The sequence below is a fragment of the Myotis nattereri genome, assembly GCF_964212035.1.
Source record: "Myotis nattereri genome assembly, chromosome: X".
NCBI classification, from domain to species: Eukaryota; Metazoa; Chordata; class Mammalia; order Chiroptera; family Vespertilionidae; genus Myotis; species Myotis nattereri.
The window spans coordinates 114,776,377-114,788,422 of NC_138078.1; the positions used below are offsets into that span (position 1 = coordinate 114,776,377).

The 12,046-nt window shown below is 39.7% G+C and overlaps 1 protein-coding gene across 1 annotated transcript in view; it reads right to left on the minus strand.

Moving 5' to 3' along the window:
• The window catches only part of TENM1 (teneurin transmembrane protein 1), a 934,848-nt gene that overhangs the window by 361,796 nt on the left and 561,006 nt on the right, over positions 1–12,046 (minus strand). The window lies entirely within an intron of this gene.

Consider the following 12,046-nt stretch of genomic DNA (forward strand, 5'->3'; position numbering starts at 1 on the left):
TACACACCTCCTACTGGGGATGTGCCCACAACCAAGGTACATGCCCTTGACCGGAATGGAACCTGGGACCTTTCAGTCTGCAGGTTGACGCTCTAGCCACTGAGCCAAACCAGTTAGGGCTCTACATTGCTATTTTCATCTATATGTCAGTCCATCTTAGATTCTAAGCATTTTAAAGTAAGTTGCATACATCAGTATACTCTTTTCACATATTTCAACTTGCATATTATTATCTAGAGTTTAATATTTTTATAGATTTTTAATATAGAATTTATACATGACAAGTGTAGCTTTTTTAGATTTCACATATAAGTGATATCATATAGTATTTGTCTTTCTCTTTCTAATTTATCTCACTTAGCATAATGTCCTCAAGATCCATTCATGAATTTGTAAAAACAGACAGTAGAATGGTTACTGGGGCTCAGGGTCAGGGAATAAGAGAGACGTTTAAGGGTACAAACTTGCAACTAGTAGATAATTAAGTCCTGGAGATCTGATGTACAGAACAGTGAACACAGACAACAATATTGTATTATAGACATCAAACTTATTAAGAGACTACATCTTAATTATTCTCACCACAAAAAAAGAAATAATTCTGTGAAATAACTGAGGTGTTAGCTAACAATACAATGGCAATCACATTGGAATATGTAAATGTGTCAAATCAATGTGTTGTACACCTTAAACTTAGACAACATTATATGTAAATATATTTCAATTAAAATTATTCAGGATGAGATGCACAAATATTAAAATGTACATTTACTGAGATTTGACAAATACAATAATCTGTGCAACCCAAACCCCTATCAAGAGACAGAACATTTCCGTTACCCAGGACATTTCCTCCTACCTTTTAAAGTAAATCCCTGTCATCATCCTCCAGGGGCAGCCACTATTTTCTTCCATGCATTAATTTTGCCTGTCCTATAATTTCACTCTGTCTCATGTTTTAATTACTACAGGATAATTATTCACTGCTCATGACTATCGTAACATGGATATTTCATAAATAGTAGTACATGGAAGAAGTTGCCAAAAGCAAATAAGTGAAAGTATGTTTTTGGGGGGGAGGGGCACATACTTTCCACTTGTGGAGTGCTGTCATGAGCTGTGTTAACACTCTATCTCAGCCTTTAGTCATATGAAATAGGCTACATTATCCTCATTGCACGTTAAAGGAAATAGACTCCTAAAGAGGTTAAATGACTTCCCTAAATAAACCTAGCTAGTGAATGACAGTGAAAATAGGAACCCAGGTCATTCTAGCTCCAAACCCCTTACTCTTAATCACTCTACTGGGCCACTTGGGCAGTAAAATGCACTGCTAAATCAAGCACATTGAAGTGCCACATGTTAATGTACTACAACATAAAACCTCTCCACTAGCAAAGAGCCAACATCACCTTGTATGTGTGCTATATGCCTCAAAGCATAAATCCTCAAGATTATTTAAAGACTGGTTTCTAGCTTCCATTTTTAAAGAACAAAAGCATATATATATATACTCTCTACCTTAATGAAAAATATCCACATTAGAGAATTTTGCTTTATGGAGGGTAACTTGGCATTACACATCAGAAGCTTTCAAATATGCATATTCTTTGGCCCAATAATTATGCCCATATGAATTTATCCTCAGGAATGATGTGTATGACAATGCATGTAAGAATTCACTCATTGAAGTGTTATTTATAATAGCAAAAAACAAATACCCAAATGCACAGTAATAGGTATGTAGTTCAGTAAATCCTATCTAATAAAGAGGGAATATGCTAATTGGCCCTCATGCCATCACAAAGATGGCAGCACCCACAGCCAATAAGGAGGGAATATGCTAATTGACTGTCCTGCCCTCAAAGATGGCGGTGTCCACAGTGAATAAGGAGGAAATATACTAATTGACTGCCCTGCCCTCAAAGATGGTGGTTTCCACAACCAATAAGGAGGGGATATTCTAATTGACTGCCCCACCCTCAAAGATGGCAGCACCCACTGCCACAAGATGGCCAACAGGAGAGGGCAGTTGGGGGCAACCAGGCCAGCAGGGGAGGGCAGTTAGAGGAAACTGGGCCAGCAGGGGACGGCAGTTGGGGGCAACTGGGCTGGCAGAGGAGGGCAGTTGAGGGCAACCGGGCCACCAGGAGAGGGCAGTTGGGGGCAACCAGGGCTGCAGGGGAGGGCAGTTAGGGGCGACTGGGCCAGCAGGGGATGGCAGTTGGTGGCGACTGGGCTGGCAGGGGAGGGCAGTTGGGGGCAATCGGGCCAGCAGGGGAGCAATTAGGCGTTGATCAGGCTGGCGGGGGAGTGGATAGGGGGTGATCAGGTTGGCAGGCAGACGAGGTTAGGGGCAATCAGGCAGGCAGGCAGGCAGGCAAGCAGTTGGGAGCCAGCAGTCCCGGATTGTGAGAGGGATGTCTGACTGCCAGTTTAGGCCTGATCCCACAGTGGGACATCCCCCGAGGGGTCCCAGATTGGAGAGGGTGCAGGCTGGGCTGAGGGACACCCCCCCCCCAGTGCAATACTTTCATGCACCGGGCCTTTAGTCTACATGTAAAAGGCTAATATGCAATGAGTCTCCTCAGGAGTTCAACTGGGAGACAGAGAATTCACTTGTTATGACATGCGCTGACCACTAGAGGGTGGTGTGGAACATGGCGGGCGACCAGCAGTGGTGGCGGGGTGCTGAGGAAGTGAGGGAAGGAGGAGGCAGGGAGGTGGGTGGGACCCTATGGTGGCAGCACGTGGGTAGTGAGGTAAGGAGGAGGTGGAGGTGGGGAGGCAGGGAACCTGATCGGCCCTGAATGCCAGCCAGCCTAGGGACTCTACCCATGCATAAATTTTGTGCACCGGGCCTCTAGTTCTTTTATAAATACATAGTAGAATACTATGCAGCATTACAAATTTTATTGTAAAAGTATATCTATTCACTAGAAAAAAATCATTACAGATATCACCAAGTGTAAAAAGGTAGGCTTTAAGACAGTTTTGGCAATCTATATATATAAAAGCCTAAGCGACCATTACGACTGGTCGACTGAACGACTGGTTGACTGGTGGCTATGATGTGGACTGACCAGCAGGGGGTAGACATTCAACACAGGAGCTGCCCCCTGATGGTCAGTGTGCTACCACAGCCAACCTCCTGCAGCCAGTCAACCTCCTGTGGTCCCTCCACGTCCCCACCCCCCACCAGCCCTGATTGGCCCAGATCGCTGGCCAGGCCAAAGAACCCCAAATTCGTGCACTGGGCCTCTAGTAGGATATAAATTTTAAACTTTAAAAAGCATATAAATAGAAAAATAATTTGTGTTCCCATTGCATAATAAGGGTATTTTAAAAGTTTTATGCCTTGAGCTTATATTGCTTTTGGAACTAGTATCAAAGAGACTGGAGGTAGGGTAAGTGACAAAAATTGTACTGGCTAACACCCACCATATGCCTAGTTGGTCCTATTTATGTGAACACGATTTACCGAGCACCTAAGAAGTCCAGGCATCAAAGTAAGTACTTTATATGCATTATTTTGATCCTCATACATTGTAAGGTTGATACTATTATTCTAATCTTACAGTTGATGAAACAGAAGCCAAATGAGGTTTGTAGGAGTAGAGTGGTAGTTGTAGTTATCATAATGATAAGAAGAAGTTAACATTCATTAAATGGTTATTTGTGCCAGGCATTGTTCTAAATACTTCAGAGTATTTTATTTAATCTTCACAACAATCCTATTACCTAAGTTCTGCCAGATAGATAAGAAAACTGATGCACAGAGTGGTTAAGTAACTTGTCCATGGTCCCAAAGTTAGTAACTGGTGAAGCTGAGTTCCAAACCCAAGCAATTTCACTACAGAGCCATCCTCTTACCCACTACACTACAGTACACTATACTAGGGTTACGCAGTGAGTAAGCATATTAAGATTTGAATCCAGGCCTAAAAAGGCACAGAAGAAGCATGCTTGCTATTGATTTTGGCATATGGATAATACTTGATTGAGCCATGCTATTAGTCTGTTCCTTTGGGACCAATGACAAAAATATGAGAATCAGAGTTGGAAGGAATCTCAGAAATCAATAGCCCAGCACCTCATTTTGCAGTTAGGTAAACCAAGACCCAGAGAATAAAAGTGAATTACATAAAGGTAACATAGGTAGTCTAAAGGCATGAATGAACTTAGGATCTGGTCTCTTTCCAAACGGTGTATTTCCATTGGCCCACACTACCTGCCAACCACAGTCTCCACTGGATCAGCACCAGGTTCTAATCTCCTGGGTTAATTGAATCAGGTTAAACAAATACAATCTGTTTTAGAAATACTACAGGATACGTATCATCTTCTTCATGTCACATGCTTTTATAGTACCTTTTAAATACCACCTTAACTATTTTGGATGAATGGGGTTCATTACAAAGAAGCTATTCTTTCATTGTTAAGAAACTAAAGGAGTCATTGCTGCTTCTAAAGGCACTCAAATTTATCCCCAGAATGGAGAAACATTATATAGTAGAAATAAGAACACATACATTTTATTGAAAAAGTGACATAGCATTATGCTCCCTCCATCTGAATGCACTTCCTTTTGTGGCCCTGAAATCATCGTCCTAGTGTCACAAGGAAATGGATTTCTTCTTTAATGTCTGGTTAGCTCCCCCAGCCTGTGTTTTCCCCTTTGGCCATCTAATTGACTAGTGAGCAAAAAGTGTAGCATTTTGCAGACAGCGGAGTAGGATTGTTTCCCCATCTCCCCACCCCTGCCCTGCAGTTACTCTGGAGTTGACAAATATCACGTATAAAAGATCCTGTACAGCAACACTCTGATATATTCCTAACGGATAAAAGAGAAGCCCAGCAGTATGGAGCTCTTTTATTCAATGTTTGAAGATATAATCTTCGATCCTTTGCATATTAAAGAAGGAAAACAATTGGATTTTTGAGACATCGTAAGTGGCCCAATATGTTGGATATTGATTTGGTTTGGTAGATCATTAAGAAGCAGAAAAAAAGACCAAAAAAAGAGAGACAGCATTGTTGGCTATTATGATGGCAATTACAAGCAATAATCGATATCCCTGAGCACTGTAATTTCATCCTGATATACACCAAAGGATTTCCAAATGCAGTTTCATAAGTAAAATATTACAGTATAATGAATAAATTCAACAGTCGGCAGCAGAGCAACATTCAAACTAATTCATATTTGAATGGAATCCAAATCACAGTCCTCAGTAAGGGGAGATAATAAAATGAGTTCATATACTGAGATTCCTGTTTTCTTATTAAGAAGCTCAGATTAAGATTCTATGCTGAAGGAGATCTCTCTACTTTAATGTGCATCGTGAAAAACAGCAATGCAAATGCTCTGCATTGTCATAGGCTTTGCAGTCCATTGTTGGAAAGTGAAGTTACTGCTTAAATGTGTTTTCACAGTGCCTGAAAAAAGTAGCCGCATAAAGACAAATGCACAGTGCTAGACTTCAGCTATGTGCTCATAAAATCAGATCATCTGTCTAAGCACATTGCTTTTCCCTGGGGACCTGAGGATATACTAAAATGTTGCTATCAATTTCATACAATTGAGTTTTTTTCCACAGAGCAAATGATAAAAATGCAGTCCAAGAGTTTATGTGTAAGTAGTACTCTCCTTTGCACCTGTTTTAATATTCAAGTTCAAATTTAAAAAGGAAAAGCAAGATATTGCCAAAGGAAATGGGCATATAAGGAAATTGAAAAAAAAAATCTTCAAGACTGATGAGACCCAGTGGTGGTAAATGGGAATATAATAAATGTTCCTGTAAGGATTTTAAAATCATCTATAAAAATCATCTATAAACCCCTCACACTACATAATTCTGAGGGTATCTGTTAGCACTAAATAGGAAACAGACAGAAATCTACAGCTTTGTAACAACAGATTCATAAATAACCGATGGATTTTTTCTTTTACATCTTGTACACATGCTTATGAGATGAATATCTAAACCTGTATTCCCTTAGCTATAAGCACCTGACTCATTTTTATGCCTAGAGGAAGAAATTCAACTTACTTCCAGTTAGAAGCTGAGGTTGTTTTTTAAAAAATAAAAAAGAAGACTGCATTGAAAAGGCCTTCAGTCAATTATTAAGACCAAATCACATTCAGATAGGATACTAGAATCTAGGATTTAAATATTCTTTTAAAAAATTATAAAATCTATTTGTATTGTGATAAACCCCCACAAAAATACAATTTACCATCCTAACCATTTTGAAATGTACAGTTCAGTAGTGTTAAGTGTATTACACTGTTGGAAAACAGATCTCCAGAACATTTTAAACTTGCAAATCTGAAACTATATACTCATTACACAGTAATTTCTCTTTTCCCCCTCCCCACAGTTCCTGGTAACCACCAATGCTATTTTCTGTTTCTATGAATTTGACAACTTTAGACAAGTCATGTAAGTGGAATCATATAGAACTTTTCTTTTTGTGACTAGTTTATTTCACTTAACACAATGTCCGAAAGGTTCATCCATGTGTAGCATACGACAGGATTTCCTTCCTTTCAAGGCTGAATAATATTCCATTGTCTATATACCACATTTTGTTGATCCATTCATTTTCAGGGCATTGGAGTTGCTTTAACTTCATGACTATTGTAAATAATGCTGCTGTGAACATGGGTGTGCAAATCTCTCTTTGAGATACTGCTTTAAATTCTTCTGGAAATATATATATCTCCAGTAGTGGTATTGCTGGATCATATAGCTCTATCCTTAATTTTTATCTCCAGTAGTGGTATTGCTGGATCATATAGCTCTAACCTCCATACTGTTTTCCATATAATTTGTATCATATTACAATCCATCAATGATACAAAAGGGTTCCAATTTCTCTATATTCTTGTTCACACGGATTTTGTATTTTTGTGAGAGTAGTCATCCTAATGGGTGTGAGGTGACATCTCTTGTGGATTTGATTTACATTTCTCTGTTGATTAGTGATATTGAGCATCTTTTCCTTTGCTTGATGGCTGTTTTTATATCTTCTTTGAAGAATGTGTATTCAGAGTTATATATTCTTATGCCTCCAAAATCATAATAAAATAAAATAAAATGCTATGCTGGATCACCCCATTTTCATCTCTGACAAAACTATCTAGAGTTGTTTTGTGAAAAAGCATGGTATCTGACCAAGGTATCAATCTCAACATCTCTAGTCTTCCCTTAATAGCCCATTCTTTTTTAAAAATATATTTTATTTATTTTTTACAGAGAGGAAGGGAGAGGGATAGAGAGTTAGAAACATCGATCAGCTGCCTCCTGCACACCCCCTACTGGGGATGTGTCTGCAACCAAGGTACATGCCCTTGACTGGAATTGAACCTGGGACCCTTTGAGTCCGCAGGCCAACACTCTATCCACTGAGCCAAACCGGTTAGGGCAATAGCCCATTCTTTATACTCTCTTATTGATGTTAACTGTCATTATCAGCTTGGACAACTTTCTGGGGTAACAAGTTGTACTTCTCTACTAAAAGCTACATAATAAAGGATTTTATTTTATTTGTCCCAGGGTCCTTTCTTCAAAATTTTAAGCCATCCCATCTATATGTCCCCTCCAAACCTAATATACCAAGTGTTCATAAAGAGTCTATGCTCACTCCGTGTCATTCATAAATTTTGAAAAGATTTGCTGTATACCTTTCCTAAGCCTTACTTTTTCTAGGCTTAAACTTTAGTTCTACAATCTATGGTCTCTCTAGATTGGTAGTCTTATGATTTTGCAAGTAGGATAATGAAGGGAGAGCTCTTTTTAAAATCATTCTGTGGCTTTTATTTCCTCTCCTCTTTTATTTTTATTTACTTTTAAAAGATTTTTTATTGATTTTGAGAGAGGGAGAGAGAGAGAAACATTGATGTGAGTGGGAACATTGATTGGCTGCCTCCTGCATACCTCCTCCTGGTAATCGAGCCCGCCACCTAGGAATGCGCCCCAATCAGAAATCAAACCAGCAACCTTTCAGTGCACAAGACAATGCCCAACCAACAGCCACACTGTTCAGGGCATCCTCTCCTCTCTTGATCAGAAATAATGTCTGCCCTCCCCCTTCAACTGCCTCTAGAGTATACATTCCTTGAGGGCAGGGCCTAGGTCTTAATTTCCAAGTATGTTGTCTCATATTCCAAAGATACTCAGTGAATATACACTGAGTGGCCAGATTATTATGACCACCTGATGTTTGTAGGCAAATTAGCTATAATTTCACGGTGAAGTTGCTAGAGGGCCAGATCATTATAAACGTCTGAATAGCATAACATACCTAAGTATCGTTGCTGATCAAGTTCATCCTATCATGTTGATGGAGTATCACAATGGAGATGGCTTCTTCCAACAAGACTGAGCCATGCCACGGTGCTCGTATTGTGCAGGAGGGGTTTCAAGAACATGAGGGAGACTTTACCTTGCTTAGGTGGCCCCCACAATCACCAGATCTCAATCCAATTGAGCATTTGTGGGACGAAGTTAAAAGAGCCATCAGGCAGCTGGTTCCACAACCATCAGATCTCATAGAACTGGAAAGTGCTATTCATCAGGCATGGTGTCAGATTCCTCGCATCACCTTTCAACATCTCGTGGAGTCAATGCCAAGAAGAATCGCCGAAGTATTGAAGTCAAAAGGTGGCCCAACGAAGTACTGATGGGGTGGTCATAATAATCTGGCCAGTCATAATAATCTGGCCCCTCAGTGTATATTGATTTATATAATGCCTTTGGTTCTTCTAAAAGACTCTTAATTCACTGTACAAAAGGAATGGGACTTGTGGACTCTAAAATAAGTGTTTCACTTATAAGAAACTATCCCTTGGTTTATCAAATGTAAAAGGACAACCATATGCTTTTTGTTTTCCAATAATTTAAAAGAAACAAAAGAATAAAAGAAATAGTTGATTCATATTTCATCTGTTTCTGTGAGACATTTGCGTAATGAATTACTGTTAATGAAAATACTAATAATTAGAAATGATCACTGTTAATGATAATGGTAACAGCAATGACCTTTTATTGAGCCTCTACTACAAGCATGCCAAACTCAAAGGCAACACAGGCCAAATAAACAAAGTTTAATTATATGTGGGCCACAAAAAAACAAAAGCTTCAATTTTCATAGAAATGTAGGTTTATTTCCGTAGAGCAGTGATGGCGAACCTATGACACGCATGTCAGAGGTGACACGCAAACTCATTTTTTTGGTTGATTTTTCTTTGTTAAATGGCATTTAAATATATAAAATAAATATCAAAATTATAAGTCTTTGTTTTACTATGGTTGCAAATATCAAAAAATTTCTATATGTGACATGGCACCAGAGTTAAGTTAGGGTTTTTCAAAATGCTGACACACCAAGCTCAAAAGGTTCACCATCACTGCCGTAGAGACATGCTGAATACAAAGGGCTGAAATAAATTAGTAATCATTAACATAAAATAATAGACCATTTAATAAAATTAATATTTTTTCTTGAAAATTAACTTACTAGACACTGAATAACTGCACAAATTAATAAGCGTAATGCAAATAAACCTATTTTTCTTGTTCTCCGAAAGAGAAATATTTCCTGTTGCGCACACCAAACAAGTCAGTCCAAGACTAACGACATGGCAATCGGCTGCTAAAATATTCACTGCTAGTATTAGTGGAGAGAAATGGTTCGCCTGCGCATAAGGTGAGTAAGGGAAATGAATGCAACACAATTATAGTAATCAATCATTAGCAAACGTTGTAGTTTGTTAATAATTATGTATAACAGGATATTGTAAAAATTAAGTTATGAAATTTTTATTAAAACGTTTCTCACATACTGTTATGTTGGCTGGGCCGCAAAAGTATTCGTTGTGGGCCACATGCAGCCCTTGGGCTGTGAGTTTGACATGCTTGCTCTACTAAGTGCCAGGTACTCTGTTAAAATATCACATGATCTCACTCATTTGTGGAATATGATGAACAAAAACAGATCCAGAGACACGGAAGCATCGATCAGATGCTCAAACCTCAGAGGGAAGATAGGTGAAGGTGGGGGTAAGAGGGAGAGATCAACCAAAGGACTTGTATGCATGCATATAAGCATAACCAATGGGCACAGACACCAGGGGGGTGAGAGCATGAGGGAGAAGGGGGCAATAGGGGGGGGATAAGGACACATATGTAATACCATAATCAATAAAGAAAGAAAAAAATACTTTGTGTTTTCTTCCTCACCAAATCCTCACAATAACTGTATAGGTAGATGATATTATCCACATTTCACAGTTGCAGAGGCTGAGGATCAGCTATTAAGGTAACATAAATTTCCCAAGGTCATACAACTGTTAAGTGATAATAGTGGGAAATCTACTTCTGTTTTGCTGATTACTAGAGCATAAGCTACATGAGAGTAGAAATGTCTATCTTATTTACTGCAGTATCCCCAGCATCTACAATGATGCTTAGCAAATAGTTGGTGTTTGGTAAATATTTTTATTTTTATTTTTTCTAATATATTTTATTGATTTTTTACAGAGAGGAAGGGAGAGAGATAGAGAGTTAGAAACATCGATGAGAGAGAAACATCGATCAGCTGCCTCCTGCACATATCCTACTGGGGATATGCCCACAACCCAGGTACGTGCCCTTGACCGGAATCGAACCTGGGACCTTTCAGTCCGCAGGCTGACGCTCTATCCACTGAGCCAAACCAGTTTCGGCAGGTAAATATTTTTAAATCCATACATGAACTATAAAACTCATTCACTTAACCATCGTGCAATACAATCTTATGATATCATTGTTATCACTCGTGATGTTAATCTTTACGATAATAAAATCTTCTTAATTCACATGATCATCTGGCATTTTATCTTTTTAAAATGAATATATATATATATATATATATATATATATATATATATTATACTAGAGGCCTGGTGCATGCAATTCATGCACGGGAGCGGGGGGGTCCCTCAGCCTGGCCTGCACCCTCTCCAATCCAGGACCCCTCGGTACTGCTGGCTCCTAAACACTCACCTGCCTGCTGGCCTGATCCCCTAACTGCTCTCCCCTGCTGGCCTGATCCCTCTAACTGTTCTCCCCTGCCAGCCTGATTACCTCTAACCGCCTCTGCCTCAGCCCTGCCACCATGGCTTTGTCTGGAAGGACATCCGGAAGGTTGTCCGGAAGATGTTCAGTCTAATTAGCATATTACACTTTTATTAGTATAGATGCCACCTTGTCCTAAAAATGCAGGTTGTTAGCAGGTTTTCCTATCATGGATGGGGAGCCTGCAGTAGCATCCTGGGTTCTGACCAGGGCTTATGCACTCGTGCTTTATCTCAGCAGATGAGATTCCTAGAGGAAGACTCTTGGATGTACCTTGAACATTTCTATCAATTTTGCCAAATCATCCTCCAAAAATGTTGAACCACTTTAAACTCCCACCAGCAGCCATGTGTGTGCCCTCTGTCCTACTTTGATGCCAATACCATTTATTTCCCCCTTGAAGCTTCCCTTCCCTCAGCCAGGACTGCTTGGCACTTGAGCCAACTTCACTGTTCAGCCCGGGACTTGATTTCCCGAGATAGAATTATGTGGGAGGAAAAATAGTTTTCCTCTACCCTTCTGAGTTCTTAGCGGAGGCCCTTGTAATGAAAGACGGATTACCAAGAGAAAAACAAAAGTTCATTAACATGTGTACCTCGTGTATATGTGGGAGATCCTAGGGAAAAATGAATAACTCCCCAAGGTGGCTTAGAATCCAGATTTAAATACCTTCTTCCTAGGGAAAGGGGACAGGAGATGTAGGCCTCTTAGAGGAGAGTAAATGATTTTTAGGAAAGATGAATGGGGGTGGGGGGAGATAGTTTGTCACAAAATTTGGGTGTGATGTCAACTTCTAGTCTCCTGTCCTGTGACAGGAGTCAGTCTTCACTGGCTGATGACACTTTTCCCATTGAGGGAACCTTTGGGGGGGGGGTCCGATTTTAGGCAGATCAGGAGACTTCAGTGAAAGCCTCTTCTTGCAT